The sequence below is a fragment of the Eurosta solidaginis genome, chromosome 4, assembly GCF_040869045.1.
Source record: "Eurosta solidaginis isolate ZX-2024a chromosome 4, ASM4086904v1, whole genome shotgun sequence".
NCBI classification, from domain to species: Eukaryota; Metazoa; Arthropoda; class Insecta; order Diptera; family Tephritidae; genus Eurosta; species Eurosta solidaginis.
In genome coordinates this window covers 102,300,559-102,321,594 of record NC_090322.1, presented here as the reverse complement: position 1 = coordinate 102,321,594, position 21,036 = coordinate 102,300,559, and the positions used below count along the sequence as shown (strand labels likewise).

Genomic DNA, 21,036 nt, shown 5'->3' with positions numbered 1-21,036 from the left:
AGGTTTTTTGGTGATATCCGGCTTGAGTCCTATTAGCATTAATGGGGCGGACATGCCATCGTCTTTTTGTCTTAATTTCCTTCTTTTAGCATATAACGCCATTATGCTGAGGAACAAGTTGTCAATTTCTTCGTCACTGCTCATGTTAGCTTAAACAGGAATAAATAAATGTGTATGTTTTATTTACTTCTTTCTTAATTATCCATTATATATAGTCCGGTTCATAGATGCGATAGCAAGGAATTCCCGGCAGACGAAACCCCAACCCAGGAGATAAGAAAATTATTGCTCTCAATACCGAGATCAAGCAATTGGCCGACCAACACAATCAGACCAAACGATAGAGTATTAATGCACTTCCCACGGCAGCCGGTTCTATGTACCAAAAGGTTTTGTGTGGCAGTTTCCGTGTTTTATTTGAAGATACTTGCTGTTAAATTCACGTCCTTGCACTGAAATATATATAAATCTCCGCCTATATGTAGTGCTACATTTAATTAAATCTGTAAGAATACAGAAATCCTTATAAATTTGTTAAACTTTTAATATGTGAACAACTTACATTGAGGTAAGTGTAGATATGGGGCTTTATTCACTACCTAATTGTTTTACTATGTAGATATGCGCCCAACTTGTTGCAATATTAATAAAAATTTGATTAAAAATGTTTTCTTTTACTTTATTTTGATTAAAAATTATCAAATTTTGCAATCACTTTGCACAATCACATTTTATAAACAAAACATTCCCAGCTCATGACAGCAATGGTCAGATGTTTACGGTTATGGCACCATTAATCGATCACAATAGAGATGGTTATGGATATGGGTATGGTTACGACTATGGCGTTAGGGTTAAGGAAGTTTAATTTGGCCTTTACCACCATCAAATTTTAGGCATAGTTGAACGTAGTCATAGAACATTCAATGAATATGTACGTTCCTACATATCCATTGACAAATACGATTGGCATGAATACCTTAAATATTTTTCCTATTGTTACAATACTACCCCATCTACCGTACATAATTATTGTCCATACGAATTAGTATTTGGTAAAAAACCACAGATTTACAAATTTTTACAAGAAAACACGGTAAGCCCATTATACAATTATGAGGCTTACTACAAAGAAATTAAATATAGGTTACAAATAGCGCAAAATAGAGCTTATAAATTAGTAAAAGAGGCTAAGGAAAAACAAAAAATTAGTTATGACAGGAAAATGCAATATAAAGAAATAAACTTAGGAGATTTAGTATTAGTCAGAGATGAAACAGGTCATAAGTTAGATAGGAAATATAAGGGGCCCTTTAGAGTAGTAAATATCTATAAAAACAAGAATTTTACATTAAGTTCGTATAATGTAGAAAATAGCAACGTAGAAAACATAAATCAGAATAGTAATTATCCATTAAGCAATAAAAATAAGAAAATCATAATACATAAAAATAGGCTTAAACTCGTAGAATAAGAACACTTAAATTTTGTAAACACAAAGAAAATTCTTATTGTATGCAAAAGAAAAACACAATAAAAACAAACAAAAATTCTGAATGACATAAATCATATAATAGGCCAATTGAAAATATAGTAAACAAAACAAAAAAATTTTGTAACATAAGTAATTACCCAAACAAAAGAAAAAAAATATAAGTCATAAATTCAAAAGCAATTAAATGTAATAGAATCCCTAACGTGATTCTTGTTGAAAACGGTGTTGTAGTGTAGCCAAAATAAACACATTCATAAATACATGTACACTTTCAAAACACTTAGCACGTTTGGCTTTTGAGTTGCTCATTGATAGCGTAAACAAAACGCAACCAACTAAAATTATGCTGAGTTTGCGTATTCATATGCACCAGCAAGTTCTCACGATTTGCAACTATATGCATGTGTATGTGAATGTGTATGAGTACGTTTGGCTGCATTCTGTTGTTAGGCTTAGAATCAGAAGTAAATATGTAACATAGTAAATAAATTATACATAAGAATTTGTTTGTAATATTTTTGTATAAATAAACCGAAAATATTTGAAATAAAAGCAATTAATTTTCTTGATGCTGAATGTCGGCATCGATTAAATACAATAGCAGTGCCGATTAATTGGCACTCACCAAAAAACCAAGTATATTGTGACGACTATGAGTGACACTAAGTGATACTCACATCCCTAGTCTGATGCTAAGTAAATAAAGTCACAACCACAATAAAGCAGACAGTCACTTGTATCTACATAAACGAATCAATCATTATGTCTACACATATGTAGGTACACGCAGCTGAGAAGCAAAGCACAACCATATGCAGACATCTTATTTGAGATGCTCCTAAATGTAGGCAATTATAATTGGGGAAGTTTCGCTCACACATACAAGCATGGGGTATGAGAGAAGCTATAAAATCGTTCAATTTTAGTTATAGCTGAGAAGTTTGAGAGCTCATGGACAATGCTAGTAGATTCTAGAAGATGCGAACTTTGATAACAGAGAGCCGCAGATGTAGAGGCGCTGGAATTCAGTTTGATTTGAGTTGTCAAGCAGTTACGACTAAGACGATATCTACCGAGCAATAGCAGTATTATTTTGAGAGTCAGTTTCATTTAAGCTATCAGTTTGGTTATTAAGCTATTCGTTGCACAGTTTGAGTGTTATTGTGAAGTATTTTAATAAAGGCCATTTTTCCATTATTCAATATTGAAGTTATTTATTCAACAGTTTAGCGATACGAACCTAGCAAAAGGGCAAATAAGAGGATTTGCAGCAAATTCGTTACAATATTCATTTTGCCATCCTACAGACCACAAATACGATTTTTGTGAATATCTCGATTCTTGCGCCACCTATCGGCGATTTTTTTCATATGTCGCTTTCTAATCTTGTATGTATTATGTGTTCCAAATATGAGCCAAATCGCACAACAAATGCGATTTTTAAAAATGTGCGTTGCACCGCCCACTTGTGATAAAATCAATTTTACAAATATTATTAATCATAAATCGAAAATCGTTAAACCTTCGTAACAAAATTCGGCAGAGAGGTTGCCTTTACTATAAGGAATGCTTTGAAGAAAAATAAACAAAATCGGTTAAGGACCACGCCCACTTTTATATAAAAGTTTTTCAAAAGGGTCGTGGGCGAATAAAATAAGCTATATCTTTGCAAAAAGAGCTTTATATCAATGGTATTTCATTTCCCAAGTGGATTTATAACACTAAAAAGGAAAACTTCAAATTTAAAACAAGTAAGTACGGGACCGTCTTCGGCTGTGCCGAAGACTTCATACCTTTCATAAATGGGGCTGAACAATAATCTTATCCCGCTCGAAATCTCCAAATAATCGGCTGTATAAGATATACAATATATACTGAACATATGCACATACATAAGCGATTTTTAAGATAAATATAAAACAAGTAAGGAAGGCTAAGTTCGGGTGTAACCGAACATTACATACTGAGTTGAGAGCTATGGCGACAAAATAAGGAAAATCACCATGTAGGAAAATGAACCTTGGAATGTGGTTGTATGACATGTGTATAAAATGGAAGGTATTAAAGAGTATTTTAAGAGAGAGTAGGCCATAGTTCTATGGATGGACGCCATTTAGGGATATCGCCATAAAGGTGGACCAGGGCTGACTCTAGAATTTGTTTCTACGATATGGGTATCAAACGAAAGGTGTTACTGAGCATTTTAAAAGGGAGTGGGCATTAGGTCTATAGGTGGACGCCTTTTCGAAATATTGCCAGCAGGGTGGGCCAGGGGTGACTCTATAATGTGTTTGTACGATATGGGTATCAAATGAAAGGTGGTAATGAGTATTTTAAAAGGGAGCAATCCTTAGTTCTATAGGTGGAAGCCTTTTCGAGATATCGCCATAAAGGTGGACCAAGGGTGACTCTAGAATGTTTGTACGATACGGGTATCAAACGAAAGGTGTTACTGAGCATTTTAGGAGGGAGTGGGCATTATGTCTATAGGTGGACGCTTTTTCGAGATATCGCCATTAGGGTGGGCCAGGGGTGACTCTAGAATGTTTGTACGATATGGGTATCAAACGAAAGGTGTTACTGAGCATTTTAAGAGGGAGTGGGCATTAGGTCTTTAAGTGGACGCCTTTTTGAGATATCGCCATTAGGGTGGGCCTGGGGTGACTCTAGAATATTTGTACTATATGGGTAAATAACGAAAGGTGTTACTGAGCATTTTAAGAGGGAGTGGGCATTAGGTCTATAGGTGGACGCCTTTTCGAGATATCGCCATTAGGGTGGGCCAGGGGTGACTGTAGAATGTGTTTGTACGATATGGATATCAAACTAAAGGTATTAATGAGGGTTTTAAAAGCGAATGGCCCTTAGATGTATATGTGAAGGCGTTTTCGCGATATCGACCAAAATGTGGACCAGGTGATCCAGAAAATCATCTGTCGGGTACTGCTAATTTATTTATATATGCAATACCACTAACAGTATTCCTGCCAAGATTCCAAACGCTGTTGATTTCGCCTTGTAGAACTTTTTCATTTTCTTCTACTTAATATGGTAGGTGTCACACCCATTTTACAAAGTTTTTTCCAAAGTTATATTTTGCGTCAATAAACCAATCCAATTACCATGTTTCATCCCTTTTTTCGTATTTGGTATAGAATTATGGCATTTTTTTCATTTTTCGTAATTTTCGATATCGATAAAGTGGGCGTGGTTATGGTCGGATTTCGGCAATTTTTTATACCAAGATAAAGTGAGTTCAGGTAAGTACGTGGACTAAGTTTAGTAAAGATATATCGGTTTTTGCTCAAGTTATTGTGTTAACGGCCGAGCGGAAGGCCAGACGGTGGACTGTGTATAAAAACTGGTAGTTCGCCCATTTTCACAGAAAACAGTTACCGTCATAGAATCTATGCCCCTACCAAATTTAAGAAGGATTGGTAAATTTTTGTTCGACTTATGGCATTAAAAGTATTCTAGACAAACTAAATGAAAATGGGCGGAGCCACGCCCATTTTGAAATTTTCTTTTATTTTTGTATTTTGTTGCATCATATCATTACTGGAGTTGAATTTTGACTTAATTTACTTATATACAGTAAAGATATTAAATTTTTTGTTAAAATTTGAATTAAAAAAAATTTTTTTTGAAAAAGTGGGCGTGCTCTTCATCCAATTTTGCTGATTTTTATTTAGCACATATATAGTAACAGTAGTAACGTTCCCGCCATATTTCATCACGATATCTTCAAAGACTGCCAAATTACAGCTTGCAAAACTTTTAAATTACCTTCTTGTAGAAGTGGGCGGTGCCACGCCCATTGTCCAAAATCTTACCAACTTTCTATTCTGCGTCATAACGTCAACCCATCTACCAAGCTTCGTCGCTTTATCCGCCTTTGGCAATGAATTATCGCATTTTTTCGGTTTTTCGAAATTTTCGATATCGAAAAAATGGGCGTGGTTATAGTCCGATATCGTTCATTTTAAATAGCGATCTGAGATGGGTGCCCAGGAATCTACGTACCAAATTTCATCAAGATACCTCAAAATTTACTCAAGTTATCGTGTTAGCGGACAGACGGACGGACGGACGGACATGGCTCAATCAAATTTTTTTTCGATACTGATGATTTTGATATATGGAAGTCTATATCTATCTCGATTCCTTTATACCTGTACAACCAACCGTTATCCAATTAAAGTTAATATACTCTGTGAGCTCTGCTCAACTGAGTATAAACAAGTAAGGAAGGCTAAGTTCGGGTGTAACCGAACATTACATACTCAGCTGAGAGCTATGGAGACAAAATAAGGAAAATCACCATGTAGGAAAATGAACCTAGGGTAACCCTGGAATGTGGTTGTATGACATGTGTATCAAATGGAAGGTATTAAAAAGTATTTTAAGAGAGAGTAGGCCATAGTTCTATGGATGGACGCCATTTAGGGATATCGCCATAAAGGTGGACCAGGGCTGACTCTAGAATTTGTTTGTACGATATGGGTATCAAATGAAAGGTGTTACTGAGCATTTTAAGAGGGAGCGGGCCTTAGGTCTATCGGTGGACGCCTTTTCGAGATATCGCCATTAAGGTGGGCCGGGGGTGACTCTAGAATGTGTTTGTACGATATGGGTATCAAATGAAAGGTGGTAATGAGTATTTTAAAAGGGAATGGGCTTTAGTTCTATAGGTGAACGCCTTTTCGAGAAATCGCCATAAAGGTGGACCAGGGGTGACTCTAAAATATGTGTGTACGATACGGGTATCAAGCGAAAGGTGTTAATGAGTATTTTCAAAGGGAGTGATCCTTAGTTCCATAGGTGGATGCCGTTTCGAGATATCGCCATAAAGGTGGACCAGGGGTGAATCTAGAATGTGTTTGTACGATATGGGAATCAAATGTAAGGTGTTACTGAGCATTTTAAGAGGGAGTGGGCATTAGGTCTATAGGTGGACACCTTTTCGAGATGTCGCCATTAGGGTGGGCCAGGGGTGACTCTAGAATGTTTGTACGATATGTGTATCAAACGAAAGGTGTTACTGAGCATTTTAAGAGGGAGTGGGCATTAGGTCTATAGGTGGACGCCTTTTCGAGATATCGCCATTAGGGTGGGCAGGGGTGACTCTAGAATGTGTTTGTACGATATGGGTATCAAATGAAAGGTGGTAATGAGTATTTTAAAAGGGAGTAATCCTTAGTTCTATAGGTGGACGCCTTTTCGAGATATCGCCATAAAGGTGGACCAAGGGTGACTCTAGAATGTTTGTACGATATGGGTATCAAACGAAGGGTGTTACTGAGCATTTTAAGAGGGAGTGGGCATTAGGTCTATAGGTGGACGCCTTTTCGAGATGTCGCCATTAGGGTGGGCCAGGGGTGACTCTAGAATGTTTGTACGATATGGGTATCAAACGAAAGGTGTTACTGAGCATTTTAAGAGGGAGTGGGCATTAGGTCTATAGGTGGACGCCTTTTCGAGATATCGCCATTAGGGTGGGCCAGGGGTGACTCTAGAATGTTTGTACGATATGGGTTTCAAACGAAAGGTGTTACTGAGCATTTTAAGAGGGAGTGGGCATTAGTTCTATAGGTGGACGCCTTTCGAGATATCGCCATTAGGGTGGGCAGGGGTGACTCTAGAATGTGTTTGTACGATATGGGTATCAAATGAAAGGTTGTAATGAGTATTTTAAAAGGGAGTAATCCTTAGTTCTATAGGTGGATGTCTTTTCGAGATATCGCCATAAAGGTGGACCAAGGGTGACTCTAGAATGTTTGTACGATATGGGTATCAAACGAAAGGTGTTACTGAGCATTTTAAGAGGGAGTGGGCATTAGGTCTATAGGTGGACGCCTTTTCGAGATATCGCCATTAGGGTGGGCCAGGGTGACTCTAGAATGTGTTTGTACGATATGGGTATCAAATGAAAGGTGGTAATGAGTATTTTAAAAGGGAGTAATCATTAGTTCTATAGGTGGACGCCTTTTCGAGATATCGCCATAAAGGTGGACCACGGGTGACTCTAGAATGTTTGTACGATATGGGTATCAAACGAAAGGTGTTACTGAGCATTTTAAGAGGGAGTGGGCATTAGGTCTATAGGTGGACGCCTTTTCGAGATATCGCCATTAGGGTGGGACAGGGGTGACTCTGGAATGTTTGTACGATATGGGTATCAAACGAAAGGTGTTACTGAGGATTTTAGGAGGGAGTGGACATTAGGTCTATATGTGGACGCCTTTTCGAGATATCGCCATTAGGGTGGGCCAGGGGTGACTCTAGAATGTTTGTACGATATGGGTATCAAACGAAAGGTGTTACTGAGCATTTTAAGAGGGAGTGGGCATTAGGTCTTTAAGTGGACGCCTTTTTGAGGTATCGCCATTAGGGTGGGCCAGGGGTGACTCTAGAATGTTTGTACGATATGGGTAAATAACGAAAGGTGTTACTTAGCATTTTAAGAGGGAGTGGGCATTAGGTCTATAGGTGGACGCCTTTTCGAGATATCGCCATTAGGGTGGGCAAGGGGTGACTGTAGAATGTGTTTGTACGATATGAATATCAAATTAAAGGTATTAATGAGGGTTTTAAAAGCGAGTGGCCCTTAGATGTATATGTGAAGGCGTTTTCGCGATATCGACCAAAATGTGGACCAGGTGATCCAGAAAATCATCTGTCGGGTACTGCTAATTTATTTATATATGCAATACCACTAACAGTGTTGCTGCCAAGATTCCAAACGCTGTTGATTTCGCCTTGTAGAACTTTTTCACTTTCTTCTACTTAATATGGTAGGTGTCACACCCATTTTACAAAGTTTTTTCCAAAGTTATATTTTGCGTCAATAAACCAATCCAAATACCATGTTTCATCCCTTTTTTCGTATTTGGTATAGAATTATGGCATGTTTTTCATTCTTCGTAATTTTCGATATAGATAAAGTGGGCGTGGTTATGGTCGGATTTCGGCCATTTTTTATACCAAGATAAAGTGAGTTCAGGTAAGTACGTGGACTAAGTTTATGAAAGATATATCAGTTTTTGCTCAAGTTATTGTGTTAACGGCCGAGCGGAAGGCCAGACGGTGGACTGTGTATAAAAACTGGTCGTGGCTTCCACCGCTTTCGCCCATTTTCACAGAAAACAGTTACCGTCATAGAATCTATGCCTCTGCCAAATTTAAGAAGGATTGGTAAATTTTTGTTCGACTTATGGCATTAAAAGTTTTCTGGACAAACTAAATGAAAATGGGCGGAGCCACGCCCATTTTGAAATTTTCTTTTATTCTTGTATTTTGTTGCAACATATCATTACTGGAGTTGAATTTTGACTTAATTTACTTATATACAGTAAAGATATTTAATTTTTTGTTAAAATTTGAATTAAAAAATTTTTTTTTTAAAAATTGGGCGTGTTCTTCATCCAATTTTGCTAGTTTTTATTTAGCACATATATAGTAATAGTAGTAACGTTCCTGCCAAATTTCATCATGATATCTTCAACGACTGCCAAATTACAGCTTTCAAAACTTTTAAATTACCTTCTTGTAAAAGTGGGTGGTGCCACGCCCATTGTCCAAAATCTTACCAACTTTCTATTCTGCGTCATAACGTCAACCCATCTACCAAGTTTCGTCGCTTTATTCGCCTTTGGCAATGAATTATCGCATTTTTCCGTTTTTTCGTAATTTTCGATATCGAAAAAATGGGCGTGGTTATAGTCCGATATCGTTCATTTTAAATAGCGATCTGAGATGAGTGCCCAGGAATCTACGTACCAAATTTCATCAAGATACCTCAAAATTTACTCAAGTTATCGTGTTAGCGGACAGACGGACGGACGGACGGACATGGCTCAATCAAATTTTTTTTCGATACTGATGATTTTGATATATGGAAGTCTATATCTATCTCGATTCCTTTATAACTGTACAACCAACCGTTATCCAATCAAAGTTAATATACTCTGTGAGCTCTGCTCAACTGAGTATAAAAATAGGTAGGTACTTTGTGTGGAGATGCAAAGTTTCACGTTTCTTGTGATCTGCATATAAAAACTATGACTAATAATCACTAATTTCAACAATATGTGACGTAAATGGAGGTATTTGATGAAATCTGAAGCGTAGCAAAAGCTACAGTTTATATGAGGTATCTAATATCTAATCTAATATCTAATCTAATCTAATCTAATATATATTATAAATGGCAAAGTTTGGATGTTTAGATGTTTGGATGTTTGGATGTTTGTCCAGACGTTTGCCTTTGTGACTCAATCACGCAAGAACGGCTGGACCGATTTGGATGAAATTTTGCACACATATAGCCAATAGTCTAGAAGGATCTACTAGCTATATATTTTTCAAAAGGGGTGTGGTCATCGCCCCCTAGGAACAGTTATAATTTAATTATTATATTTTTTCGTCTTTGCGACTGAATCACGCCAGAATGGCTACACGGATTTTGATGAAATTTGGGACACAGACAGTAGCCTACTAGCGAAATTTTTTTCAAACATGGAAAGAGGGGTGGGGGTCCCACGACCCCTTCGAGCAATTACTTTTTAATAATTTTTACACATTATAACTTTACGTATACTGGCCTTCACCAATATCACAGACTCAAGGGGTCAAATAAGTCGAGGGCTTACAAAGTAAGCAGTGACACCCTCCGCCGCCCCCCTCCACCCTTTATCTCCAACTCTGGTGTAAAGTCTATAAATTGTTATAACTCAATATAAATGTTCTTCTAAATGTATAATTTTTGGTATCTGGCTCATACAGATCGAGATCTAAACAATTTGGAAAAACGACCGGTGGTGCTCTCCGTCTCCTCCCGCCATCCGCCTCAATTGTTTTCATTAGCACGCTTTTATTAGCTTTACCTGTATGTTTCTTTGTAACTTTTCATTCGCTCCAATGCTCCTGCTGCCTTTTTAACATGGTTTTATAATTACCTTCACCTTATTTGTAATCCCATTAGGGTCATATCGAGCCCTTCCGGGATCATTTCCGGATGGTTTTCGGGATCCGTCCGGGATCCCGTCGAGGTCATTTGGGGACTATATCGGGATCATTTTGGGACCCTTCCGGGATAATTTCTGTATAGTTTTCGGGCTCCGTCCGGGATCCCGTCGGGGTTATTTTGGGACATTTTCGGGACTATTCCGGGATCATTTCGCGACTATTTTGCGATCATTAGGGGACCCTTCCCTCATCATTTCTGGATGGGTTTCGGAATCCGTCCGGCATCCCGTCGGGGTATTTTCAGGATCATTTGCGTAACTTTGAGAGATAAATTCTTGATGGTTTCCGGGATCATTACGGGACTTTTTCGGGGTTATTGTTGGTCCCTTGCGGCATCATTTCTAGATGGTTTTCGGGATACGTCCGGGATCCCGTCACGGCCATTTCGGGGCTATTTAGGGATCATTTGGGGTATCTTCCGCCATAATTTCTGTGTGGTTTTCGAGATCCGTCTGGGATCCCGCCGGGGTCATTTCGGGAATTTTTGTCGTCTAATACTGGATCATTTCGGTGCCCTTTCGGCATCATTTCTGGATGGTTTTCGGGATCCGTCCGGGATCCCATCAGGGTCATTTCGGGACTATTAGGGGATCCTTTGATGAACTTTCCGGCATCATTTCTGGATAGTTTTCGGGATCCGTTCGGGATCCCATCGGGGTCATTTCGGGACTAATACGGGATCATTTGGAGACCCTTTCGCCATCATTTCTGGATGGGTTTCGGGATCCGTCCGGGATCCCATCGGGGTCATTTTGGGACTTTTTCGGGATCATTTGGGGTCTCTTCCAAGTTCATTTCTGGATGGTTTTCGGGATCCGTCCGGGATCCCATCGGTGTTTTTTCGGAACTTTTTCGCGACTAATACGGGATCATTTGAAGACCATTTCGCCATCATTTCTGGATGGTTTTCGGGATCCGTCTGGGATCCCGTCGGTGTCATTTCGAAACTTTTCCCCGACTAATACGGGATCATTTGGGGACCCTTTCGCCATCATTTCTGTATGGTTTTCGGGATCCGTCCGGGATTCCTTCGGGGTCATTTCGGGACTTTTTCGCGACTAATACGGGATCATTTGGAGACCCTTTCGGCATCATTTCTGGTTGGTTTTCGGGATCCCGTCGGGATCATTTCGAGACTTTGTCGGGATCATTTGGTATCCCTTCCGGCATAATTTCTGAATGGTTTTCCGGATCCGTCAGGAATCCCGTCGGGGCTATTCCTGTAGTTTTTCGGGACTAATACGGGATCATTTTGGGAGCCTTTCGGTATCATTTCTGGATGGTTTCCGGTGTCCGTTTGGGAACCCGTCGGGGCCATTCCTGCACTTTTTCGGTACTAATACGGGATCATTTGGGGAGCCTTTCGGCATCATTTCTGGATGGTTTTCGGGATCCGTTCGGGATCCCAGGGGGTCATTTCGGGACTTTTTCGGGATCACTTGGGGTCCCTTCCGGCATAATTTCTGGATGGTTTTCCGGATCCGTCAGGAATCCCGTCGGGGCTATTCCTGTACTTTTTCGGGACTAATACGGGATCATTAGGGGAACCTTTCGGTATCATTTCTGGATGGTTTTTGGGATCCGTTCGGGGTCCCATCGGGGCCATTTCGGGATTTTTTCGGGATCATTTGGTGTCCATTCCGGCATAATTTCTGAATGGTTTTCGGGATCCGTCAGGAATACCGTCGGGACTGTTCCTGCACTTTTTCGGGACTAATACGGGATCATTTGGGGAGGCTTTCTGTATCATTTCTGGATGGTTTTCGGGATCCGTTCGGGATCCCATCAGGGTAATTTCGGGACTATTAGGGGATCATTTGGGGACCTTTCCGGCTTCATTTCTGGATAGTTTTCGCGATCCTTTCGGGATCCCGTCGTGGTAATTTCGGGACTTTTTCGGGATCATTTGGGGTACCTTCCGGCATCATTACAAGATGGTTTTGCGGATCCGTCCGGGATCCCGCCGGGGTCATTTCGGGACTTTTTCGGGACTAATACGGTATCATTTGGAGACCCTTTCGCCATCATTTCTGGATGGTTTTTGGGATCGGTCTGGGATCCCGTCGGGGTAATTCCGGGACTTTTTCGGGATCTTTTGGTGTCCCTTCGGGCATTATTTCTGGATGGTTTTCCGGATCCGTCAGGAATACCGTCGGGACTGTTCCTGCACTTTTTCGGGACTAATACGGGATCATTTGGGGAGGCTTTCTGTATCATTTCTGGATGGTTTTCGGGATCCGTTCGGGATCCCATCAGGGTAATTTCGGGACTATTAGGGAGGGGATCATTTGGGGACCTTTCCGGCTTCATTTCTGGATAGTTTTCGCGATCCTTTCGGGATCCCGTCGTGGTAATTTCGGGACTTTTTCGGGATCATTTGGGGTACCTTCCGGCATCTTTACAAGATGGTTTGCGGATCCGTCCGGGATCCCGCCGGGGTCATTTCGGGACTTTTTCGGGACTAATACGGGATCAGTTGGAGACCCTTTCGCCATCATTTCTGGATGGTTTTCGGGATCCGTCCGGGATCCCATCGGGGTCATTTCGGGACTTTTTCGGGATCATTTGGGGTCCCTTCCGGCATCTTTTCTGGATGGTTTTCGGGATCCGTCCGGGATCCCATCGGGGTCATTTCGCGACTTTTTCGGGATCATTTGGGGTACCTTCCGGCATCATTACAAGATGGTTTTGCGGATCCGTCCGGGATCCCGCCGGGGTCATTTCGGGACTTTTTCGGGACTAATACGGTATCATTTGGAGACCCTTTTGCCATCATTTCTGGATGGTTTTTGGGATCGGTCTGGGATCCCGTCGGGGTAATTCCGGGACTTTTTCGGGATCTTTTGGTGTCCCTTCGGACATTATTTCTGGATGGTTTTCCGGATCCGTCAGGAATCCCGTCGGGGCTATTCCTGCACTTTTTCGGGACTAACACGGGATCATTTGGGGAGCCTTTCGGCATCATTTCTGGATGGTTTTCGGGATCCGTTCGGGATCCCATCGGGGCCATTTCAAGACTTTTTCGGGATCATTTGGTGTCCATTCCGGCATAATTTCTGGATGGTTTTCCGGATCTGTCAGCAATCCCGTCGGGGCTATTCCTGTACTTTTTCGGGATTAATAAGGGATCATTTGGGGAGCCTTTCGGTATCATTTCTGGATGTTTTTCGGGATCCGTTCGGGGTCATTTCGGGAATTTTTCGGGATCATTTGGGGTCCCTTCTGGCATCATTTCTGGATGGTTTTCGGGATCCGTCCGGGATCCCATCGGGGTCATTTCGGGACTTTTTTGGGATCCTTTGGGGTCCCTTCCGGTATCATTTCAAGATGGTTTTGGGGACCCGTCCGGGATCCCGTCGTGGTCATTTCGGGACTTTTTCGGGACTAATACGGGATCATTTGGAGACCCTTTTGCCATCATTTCTGGATGGTTTTCGGGATCCGTCCGGGATCCCGTCGGGGTCATTTCAGGACTTTTTCGATATCATTTGGGGTACCTTCCGGCATCATTTCAAGATGGTTTTGGGGACCCGTCCGGGATCCCGTCGTGGTCATTTCGAGACTTTTTCGGGACTAATACGGGATCATTTGCAGACGCTTTCGCCATCATTTCTGGATGGTTTTCGGGATCCATCCGGGATGCCGTCGGGGTAATTTCAGGACTTTTTCGGGATCATTTGTGGTACCCTCCGGCATCATTTCAAGATGGTTTTGGGGAGCCGTCCGGGTCATTTCGGGACTTTTTCGCGACTAATACGGGATCATTTGGAGACCCTTTCGGCATCATTTCTGGTTGGTTTTCGGGATCCGTCCGGGATCCCGTCGGGGTCATTTCGAGACTTTTCCCCGACTAATACGGGATCATTTGGGGACACTTTCGCCATCATTTCTTGATGGTTTTCGGGATCCGTCCGGGATCCCATCGGGGTCATTTCGGGACTTTTTCGGGATCATTTGGGGTCCCTTCCGGCATCATTTCTGGTTGGTTTTCGGGATCCGTCCGGGATCCCGTCGGGGTCATTTCAGGACTATTTCGGGATCATTTGGGGTTACCGGCATCATTTCTGGTTTGTTTTCGGGATACCGTCGGGGTAATTTCGGGACTTTTTCGGGATCATTTGGAGACCCTTTCGGCGTCATTTCTGTGTGGTTTTCGGGGATCCATCCGGGATCCCGTCGGGATCATTTCGTGACTTTTTCGGGATCATTTGGTGCCCCTTCCGACATAATTTCTGGATGGTTTTTGGGATCCGTCAGGAATCCCGTCGGGGCTATTCCTGTACTTTTTCGGGACTAATACGGGATCATTTGGGGAGCCTTTCGGTATCATTTCTGGATGGTTTCCGGGATCCGTTTGGGAACCCGTTGGGGTCGTTTCGGTACTAATACGGTATCGTTTAGCGACCATTTGGGGACCTTTCAGGGGTCACTTCGTGGATCATATCGGCATCATTTCGGGATGGGTTTTGGGTTCAGTTCGGGATCCCATCAGGGTTATTTCACGACTTTTCGGGACTATTTCGGAATCATTTTGGGACCCTACCTGGTTAATATCTGGATGATTTTCGGGATCTGTCCGGGAATTTTAGTATCATCTTGGGACCCTTCCGGGATCATTTTAGGTCTCTTCGCAACCGGTAGTTCAGCACACATGCCTTTTTAAATTATGAGCATTTATGGCCGTAGATTTGCTGCTAATTATTCGTAATTAAAATTCCGTATGTTTTATCTTCAATCTAATACAGCTTTTTCGTTCTACTTTTGAGTTTTATAAATGAATCGTGTAACGAACTGTTATAACTATAATTACACTTTTTGTAATATTTTAACCAACTAAATACCCGAAACACTATTTCATCTAAAAAATTCTCTTTGGTTTTAGCTAATTGTAGGTACACTCCTTTGTTCTATGAGTAGTAATTCTTACACCCCTCCCATATCAGTTAATTTAATTTAAAACAAAATGTATTTTTTTTTAATTCGAAAAAAACTTTATTGTACTACTGATGAAAGCGTGCCTTTCAGTTTATCTTCTCACTTTGTTCTTTTTTTTACTAAATTACAAAAATAAAATACCTTAGACAAAAATAATTTTTAAACAGATAAGTTGATAAGCAGGCTAACGTGAATAGCACATATATTTTATTTTCTCCTTGCAGACGGGGCCGCGGGTAAAGGCTAGTATATTATAAATGGCAAAGTTTGGATGTTTGGATGCTTGGATGTTTGTCCAGACGTTTGTCTTTGTGACTCAATCACGCAAGAACGGCTGGACGGATTTGTATGAAATTTGGCATGCATATTTCCAATAGTCTAGAAGGATCTACTAGCTATATATTTTTAAAAATGGGCGTGGTCTCCGCCCCCTAGGAACAGTTATAATTTAACTAGCCTTTACCCGCGGCCCCGTCCGCAAGGAGAAAATTAAATATATGGGCTATTCACGTTAGCCTGTTTAAAAAAAAGGTTATTGTCTAATGCATTTTATTTTTGCGATTGAGTAAAAAAAAACTAAATGAGCTGATAACCTGATAGGATCATAAATTATCCCGACATACTCCAGAAAAAGTTCCCAAATGACTCCGAGGGGATCCACGACGGATCGCGAAAACCATACAGAAATGATTCCGGAAGGATCCCAAAATGATCCCGAAATAGTCCGGAAATGACCCAGATGGGATCCCGCACAGATCAAGAAATGATCCCGGAAGGGTCCAAAACTATCCAGGAAAAGTAACAAAAAATCCTGAAATGGCTCCTACGGCATCCCGGACGGATCCAGAAATGATCTCGGAAGGGTCCCCAAATGATCACATAATGGTCCCGAAATGACCCTGATGGATCCGGCAAACCATCAAGAAATTATGCCGGAAGGGTCCCCAAATGATCCAGAAATAATACAGAAAAAGTCACGAAACGACCCCCCCAGGATCCCCAAATGATCCCGTATTAGATCCGAAAAGGTCCCGAAATAACCCCGACGGGATCCCGGACAAATCCCGAAAACCACCCAGAAATGATGCCGGAAGGGATCCCAAATGATTCCGAAAAAGTCCCGCATTGATTCCGACGGGATCCCGAACGGATACCGAAAATCATCCAGAAGTGATGCCGGAAAGGTCCTCAAATTATCACCTAATAGTCCCGAAATTACCCTTAAGGGGTCCTGGACGGATTCCGTAAACCATCCAGAAATGATCCCGATATAGTCCCGAAGAAGTCCCGAAATGACCCTGACGGGATCTCGAACGCAACCCTAAATGACCCTGACGGGATCCCGGACAGATCCCGAAATCCATCCAGAAATGATCTTGGGAGGGACCCCAAATGATCCAGAAAAAGTCCCGCAACGATTCCGACTGGATCCTGAACGGATACCGAAAACCATCCAGAAGTGATGCCGGAAAGGTCCTCAAATTATCACCTTATAGTCCCAAAATGAAATCCATCCAGAAATGATATTGGGAAGGTCCCAAAAAGATCCCGGAAAAGTCCAGAAATTACCCTGACGGGTTCCCGGACGAATCCTGAAAGCCATCCCTAAATTATCCCGAAAAAGTCCCGAAATGACCCTGACGGGACCCCGAAGGGATCCCGAAAACTATCCAGAAATGATGCCGGAAAGGTCCCCAAATGATCTAATAGTCCCGAAAAGACCCTGACGGGATCCCGAATGGATCCCGACAACTATGTAGAAATGATGCCGAAAGGGCCCGCAAATGATCCCGTATTAGTCGAGAAAAAGTCCCGAAATGACCCCGACGGGATGCCGGACGAATCCCAAAAACCATCTAGAAATGATGCCGGAAGGGACCCCAAATGATCCCGAAAAAGTCCCGCAATTATTATGACGGGATCCTGAACGGATACAGGAAACGATCCAGAAGAGATGCCGGAAAGGTCCTCAAGTGATCACCTAATAGTCCCAAAATGACCCTGACGGCATCCCGGACAGATCCCGAAATACATGCAGAAATGATCTTGGGAGGGTCCCAACATGATTCCGAAATAATCTCGGAAAAGTCCAGAAATTACCCTGACGGGATCCCGGACGAATCCTGAAAACCAATCTTAAATGATGCCGGAAAAGTCCCGAAATTACCCTGATGGGACCCCGAAAGGATCCCGAAAACTATCCAGAAATGATGCCGGAAGGTCCTCAAATGATCTCCTAATAGTTCCGAAAAGACCCTGACGGGATCCCGAACGGATGCCGACAACTATCCTGAAATGATACCGAAAGGGCCCGCAAATGATCCCGTATTAGTCGAGAAAAAGTCCCGAAATGACCGCGACGGGATGCCGGACGAATCCCAAAACCCATCCAGAAATGATGCCGGAAGGGACCCCAAATGATCCCGAAAAAGTCCCGCAATTATTCCGACGGGATCCTGAACGGATACCGAAAACCATCCAGAAGTGATGCCGGAAAGGTCCTCAAATTATCACCTTATAGTCCCAAAATGAAATCCATCCAGAAATGATCTTGGGAAGGTCCCAAAAAGATCCCGGAAAAGTCCAGAAATTACCCTGACGGGTTCCCGGACGAATCCTGAAAGCCATCCTTAAATTATCCCGAAAAAGTCCCGAAATGACCCTGACGGGATCCCGAAAGGATTCCGAAAACTATCCAGAAATGATGACGGAAAGGTCCTCAAATGATCCCGTAATAGTCCCAAAATAACCGTGACGGGATCCCGAACGGATCCCGACAACTATCTAGAAATGATGCCGAAAGGGCCCGCAAATGATCCCGTATTAGTCGAGAAAAAGTCCCGAAATGACCCCGACGGGATGCCGGACGAATCCCAAAACCCATCCAGAAATGATGCCGGAAGGGACCCCAAATGATCCCGAAAAAGTCCCGCAATTATTCCGACGGGATCCTGAACGGATACCGAAAACCATGCAGAAGTGATGCCGGAAAGGTCCTCAAATGATCGCCTAATAGTCCCAAAATGACCCTGACGGCAAATCGGACAGATCCCGAAATCCATCCAGAAATGATCTTGGGAGGGTCCCAAAATGATCCCGAAATAGTCTCGGAAAAGTCCAGAAATTACCCTGGCGCGATACCGCACGGATCCCAAAAATGATCCATAAATGATGCCGGAAGGTCCTCAAATGATCCCCTAAAAGTCCCGAAATAAACGAAAACCATCCAGAAATTATGCCGGAAGGGGCCCCAAATGATCCCGAATACCATACAGAAATGATGCCGGAAAATACCCCAAATGATCCCGAAAAAGTTCCGAAATGACCCCGAAGGGATCCCGGACGGATCCCGAAAACCATCCAGAAATAATGCCGAAAGGGTCCCCACATCATCCCGTATTAGTCGAGAAAAAGTCCTGAATTAACCCCGTCGGGATCCCGGATGGATCCCGAAAACTATCCAGAAATGATGACGGAAGGTATCCCGAAATAGTCCCGAAATGACCCTGACGGGATCCCCTACGGATCCCGAACGCCATCCAGAAATGATGCCGGAAAGGTCCTCAAATGATCCCGTAATAGTCCCGAAATGACCGTGACGGGATCCCGAAAGGATTCCGAAAATAATCCAGAAATGATGCCGGAAGGGTCCCCAAATGATCCGATACCAGTCGATAAAAAGTCCCAAAATAACCCCGACGGGATCCCGGACGGATCCTCAAAACCATATAGAAATGATGCCGGAAGGTACCCCAAATGATCCCGAAATGACCCTGGCAGGATCCCGTACGGATCCCGAAAACCATCTAGAAATGATGCCAGAAGGTACCCCAAATGATCCCGAAATAGTCCCGAAATGACCCCGACGGGATCCCGGACGGATCCCGAAAACCATCCAGAAATGATGCCGAAAGCGTATCCAAATAATCCAGTATTAGTCGAGAAAAAGTCCCGAAATGACCCCGACGGGTTCCCGGACGGATCCCGAAAAGCATCCAGATATGATGCCGAAAGGGTCCCCAAATGATCCCGTATAAGTCGAGAAAAAGTCCCGAAATGATCAAGACGGGATCCCGGATGGATCCCGAAAACCATCTAGCAATGATGACGGAAGCTACTCTAAATGATCCTGTATTAGTCGAGAAAAAGTACCGAAATTACCACGACGGGATCCCGGACGGATCCAGAAAACCATCTAGAAATGAAGCCGGAAGGTACCCAAAATGATACCGAATTAGTCCCGAAATGACCCTGACGGGATCCTGGACGGATCCCGAAAACCATCTAGCAATGATGCCGGAAGCTACCCCAAATGATCCCGTATTAGTCGAGAAAAAGTCCCGAAATGACCCCGACGGGATGCCGGACGAATCCCAAAACCCATCCAGAAATGATGCCGGAAGGGACCCCAAATGATCCCGAAAAAGTCCCGCAATTATTCCGACGGGATCCTGAACGGATACCGAAAACCATGCAGAAGTGATGCCGGAAAGGTCCTCAAATGATCGCCTAATAGTCCCAAAATGACCCTGACGGCAAATCGGACAGATCCCGAAATCCATCCAGAAATGATCTTGGGAGGGTCCCAAAATGATCCCGAAATAGTCTCGGAAAAGTCCAGAAATTACCCTGGCGCGATACCGCACGGATCCCAAAAATGATCCATAAATGATGCCGGAAGGTCCTCAAATGATCCCCTAAAAGTCCCGAAATAAACGAAAACCATCCAGAAATTATGCCGGAAGGGGCCCCAAATGATCCCGAATACCATACAGAAATGATGCCGGAAAATACCCCAAATGATCCCGAAAAAGTTCCGAAATGACCCCGAAGGGATCCCGGACGGATCCCGAAAACCATCCAGAAATGATGCCGAAAGCGTCCCCAAATAATCCCGTATTAGTCGAGAAATGGTCCCGAAATGACCCCGACGGGATCCCGGACGGATCCCGAAAAGCATGCAGAAATAATGCCGAAAGGGTCCCCACATCATCCCGTATTAGTCGAAAAAAAGTCCTGAATGAACCCCGTCGGGATCCCGAATGACCCTGACGGGATCCCGGACGGATCCCGAAAATCATCTAGAAATGATGCCGGAAGGTACCCCAAATGATCCCGAAATAGTCCCGAAATGACCCCGACGGGATCCCAGACGGAGCTCGAAAGCCATCCAGAAATGATGCCGAAAGCGTCCCCAAATGATCCCGTATTAGTCGAGAAAAGTCCCGAAATGACCCCGACGGGTTCCCGGACGGATCCCGAAAAGCATCCAGATATGATGCCGAAAGGGTCCCCAAATGATCCCGTATAAGTCGAGAAAAAGTCCCGAAATGATCAAGACGGGATCCCGGATGGATCCCGAAAACCATCTAGCAATGATGACGGAAGCTACTCTAAATGATCCTGTATTAGTCGAGAAAAAGTACCGAAATTACCACGACGGGATCCCGGACGGATCCAGAAAACCATCTAGAAATGAAGCCGGAAGGTACCCAAAATGATACCGAAATAGTCCCGAAATGACCCTGACGGGATCCCGGACGGATCCCGAAAACCATCTAAAGATGAAGCCGGAAGGT

At 42.9% G+C, this 21,036-nt stretch overlaps 1 protein-coding gene across 7 annotated transcripts in view; it reads right to left on the bottom strand.

The window, feature by feature from the left end:
* Positions 1 to 21,036, bottom strand: part of acj6 (abnormal chemosensory protein 6) — a 1,105,866-nt gene that overhangs the window by 513,268 nt on the left and 571,562 nt on the right. The gene's annotated exons all lie outside the window — the stretch shown is intronic.